Below are 4,205 nucleotides of genomic sequence, written 5' to 3'. Positions count from 1 at the left end.
AAAAAAACTCTCTGCCCTGCAGTCAGTGTGCTTGCACTTACAAGTCCCGAATTTGCTGCTTGCTATGGGCAAAATTACAGCTCTTGCACAATGAAAGCAACACCCCAGGAAGCAATTTGTAAGTGCTGCAGAGATTTACCCGGTGCTGAGCAGAGCGAGAGAGTGGTTTTGTCAGGATAAAGCACGGAGCTGAACAGCAGGGATGCAAACCCTGCAACCAAAACACCTGCAGGCCCCGTGAGCCTTCCTGGGGCTGACACGAGGGGAAGGTGGTTGTGGTACACACCTCAATGCTCAGACTGCAATAGGAGAGAAATCCCTGGTTATCTAGGCACAGGTGATGCAAAATGAATACATAAATAAACAAACAAATAATAAAGTTAACAGGAGAACAGAAGTGCAAAGTTATCTGTTGAATTGTGCTTCAATTAATTGCCAATTAAGCTCCAGCAATTAGTTTGACTATTGTCAGCTGAGCAATGGCAGCCTGGCCTCTATATATATAAGCTGCCCTATTGACAGCATCAGTTTGCACCAAAATGAAACTTGCCCTTTGTTGTACAACCCTGATTTGCGCCCAGAGCAAGCTATGCTGCTGAGCAAATTCTTCTGAAGCCTTATAATCTGCAAACCTGGGTGGACTTCTCTGCAGTTTGGGTGGTAAGGAAGCCATCTCCTGCCAAGGCAAAACAGTGTTTCTAAGCAGCTCTATTTCTGCTAAACTTATTTAGCAGGAGGGCTCTGCCCAGGCTCTGGCTGTAGCCTTCCCTTAGTTTGTGTGCATCCTTCTAAGGCAAATCCCCCCCTTGCTCTCCTTAGCATCACTAAATGCCACTGTTGTCTAACCCTGAAGCGCACCAGCTTGCTGGCAGACATGTTCATTTTCTTTTTAGCTGCGTTACATCAGCAACAAGCTATTCCAGCCTTTATTCACCTGCTAATGAATTATACATTGATGACACAACAGCAGCTCCCCGCGCTGTGCTGCTGGGCTGGGCTCTCACTCTCCTGCATCACGTCTTGCAGCAAAGCCCAGCTCAGCTCTCTCGGACGTGCCGGGAAAGAAGAGGAAATGTCTGTGCTGGGTTGGGAAACCCGCTTGGGTTTGCTTTCTCTCTCTTGTTCACCGCTGGTGCCTTCTGGAAACAGCTCCTCCACCTGCATCAGAACCAGCCCTGACAGCCGGCAGCACCAGGAGCTTCCCCAGCACCTCCTCCTCTTTGTATAACCTGACCATTGCCACAGATACGTTGATGTAAATATTTAAAGACAGCAGAGAGACAGCCTGCGTGGACTGGCACTGTTTGTTGAGTTTATTAGAAACAGAAACTTCGGGCACAGCTACAGGTTTCTGCTTGCTTCGTCCCCTGCCCAAAACATAACCCCCTTCCTGCTGCCATGGGGCTTGGGCTGAATTTGCAGATCAGGAATTTTCCAGTTTGCCTTCAGATGAGGAGGCACCAGGATATCCCCAAAAAGATTTCCTGGAGATGACTCTTTAGCTGCGTGGGTGAGATTCTTGACGTTATTTATTTTTTCTGCTGAAAATATAAGTGCTGGCTGCATCCCTGGTGCTGTGCACCCTTGGCCTTCTGCTCCTTGGCTGGGAAAGCAGATTAAAAAAAATAGGAAGCAAGTCATCTCCCTTGCTCTTTGCTTTCACCTCCAGGGTGAGCTCTGCTGTTTCCCCGAATGATCTCCCACTATCCAGAAACTGGATAATGACCTGCAGCTAAATGTCACTAGAGGGGAACTCCCTGAGATGACAGAGCTCCCTGTCACTGCAGACCAGGCCGCCTGTGCTTAGCACCTTGGAAAAACAGGATTGTTGGCTGCCTAGGAAGTCATCCTGATGTTACTAGGACTATTAGCCTAAGCAGTCATCCACATGTTATGTGGGACTATTAGCCTCCTGCGGGGTGAATTTCTGTGCAGTACAATTTCTTTGCATGCATCTCTACTTAAAGACTTTTGGTGATGCTGCTTTTTTTGTTTGTTTGTTGTTTGTTTCTTTTTTTTTCCAACATGGCAGGTAAATTGGAAACGTGGGCTATTTCTTTCATACTTGGCACAGAAAATAAGAGGCAGTGATTAACAGCTAACCAGGATACCTCATAAAAAAGCACGTTATTTTATCTCTGTGGTGTATAGCTAGACCTTTTTCCATCATCTTTGTGCTGGAGGAGGGCAGAGGGAGGACTGCCAGGTACTTATGCCAAGAGCTCATCCACCCCACGTGCCCAGCACACTGCGTGGCTGGGGACCCCGTGGTCCCCGGAGGATGAGGGACTCCCATCTGTTCCCCCACATCTCCTGCTGGCCCTGGGCAGGTCCTCAGTGTGATGTGTGTAGAGCCAGCATTGATGTTAATTATTTCATGCCCTGATGGCAGGCTTTCTAGCCATGTGCACAAGGTGGGGAGGTGATACCTGACCATCTTTACCGTCACTCTTCTTGTAGCCAAAGGCCACCGCTGCTTTTTGGAAAGCACAACCGGGGTTTTTCTAACACAGAGCTGCTCAAAGAGCTGCTGGGCATCTCCCCTGGAGAAGCTGGCTAGGAGACACAGGGACAGGACTCCTGGCATCCTCGTGGTAAGGGCTGGGAGGCAGCTCAGCCATGCCCTTGCTTTAATGGGCCCTGGTGAGTCACACCATAGGTGTCGGCTGTGCTGAAACCCACAAACTTGACACTGACTTTTAGAAACACTGTCAAAAAGAGGGGAGAGGGAAAAAAAAGCCCAGCAGATGGAGGAAAAACACTGCAAGCATCTCCAGTCTCTGCTGCTTTACTCTGCTCCAAAATGCAATTGTGAAAGCACATTTAAATGGCCACTCTTGGGGGAAGGGGTGGGGTTTTTTGGTCTTTCAGGCCTGTTTTTCTTCACCTCTTTTTAGGCCCTGATTTAAGCTTTCCCCAGTCTTTGTAAGTTAGGTAGCTGCTTCACAGGCTTGCCTTTTGGGTAAACAAATCTGTGTTAGCGTAGTGCCCTGCAGAAAGTCTGACCTTAACCCTCCTCCAAGAGAGGGAAATCCCCAGCCCTACCCGCAGCACCTGCACTCCTTACCCGCATGTGACACATGCACCCATGTGCCCTTACCGTGCACATTAGTTTTACTTTCACAACAGCCTCTTTATAAAGAGCTGGTAACACTGCTGGGAAACTTGGAAATATGTTCTGGTAATTTAAGGTCTGTAGGGCCAGCAGTATGGCACGAGGAATATGCAACATCTGAACCGACATACAGTCTGGGGAAACGCTCTGTTATCTTGGTGCTGTGCCATCTCTGTGGTTTTGTTGCTGAGCTGTTTGGGAAAAAAAAAAAAGGAAAAAAAAAAAAAAGGACTATGTGGACAAAGGTTGAAATTCTTTCCCACTGGTGAGTTATGGAGGGGACTTTGCTGGGGCAGCCAGGCTTGGATGCAGTGGGTGTCAGCCCAGAGCTGGGCGATGGGCGATGTAGGAGATGGGGGCTGTGAACCTCCAGCCTGAGCCAGGGGAAGCACATGGCTCAGGCCTACAAGCAACCCAGAAACAGGACTGCCTTAGCTCTGCCTTAGCTGTTCATTAATACAATTTTTGGAGTGCATGAGAAGTTTTATTCGTTGTTTGCCACTATCCGTATGAAAAAAAATAAAAGGAAGAAAGCAAGAAAAGAAAAGCAACAGTGACACCCCCATGCCCTCCAGGAAACCCAAGCTCCCTGAGGGAAGCTTCAATGCCAACTTTGTGGCAGTGATTGCAGCTGCAGCCGCCAGCTCTCCAGCACCCAGACATGATTTGAGCATCTTTTTTTTCCTTTATAACCTCCAGTGCTCAGTGTGCTGCCACCAAAGGCCTTATCGGTCTGCAGCCGGTTCCTTCCTCTCCCTGCCACAAACTCCATGTTTGTTTTGGGGAAAGTTCACGGTTTGGGCAGAAAAAAAAAGATGTGTTGGGGTCCTGTGCTGTAGCGAGGGAGCGCCTTTGGGATCCTGCCGTTATCCTTTGGATCAACGGGCAGGAGTTGCATGGGATTAGGGCTATTGCCACCACCTGATGGATTATTCTGATAATTTGGGCTAGCAGCTACGTGCCTTGTGAGCCTCTGGCTTCGTTAGTTAGGCCACATGAGTGAATAGGGTTGAGAGACAAAGGGTTTATGAGCCCATGGCAAGCCCACAACAGGGGACATATTCAGCATCAGTAATGGGGGAACCGGGCC

Source organism: Anser anser (assembly GCF_964211835.1).
Source record: "Anser anser genome assembly, chromosome: 5".
NCBI lineage: Eukaryota > Metazoa > Chordata > Aves > Anseriformes > Anatidae > Anser > Anser anser.
Note: the sequence above shows the minus strand (reverse complement) of the source record.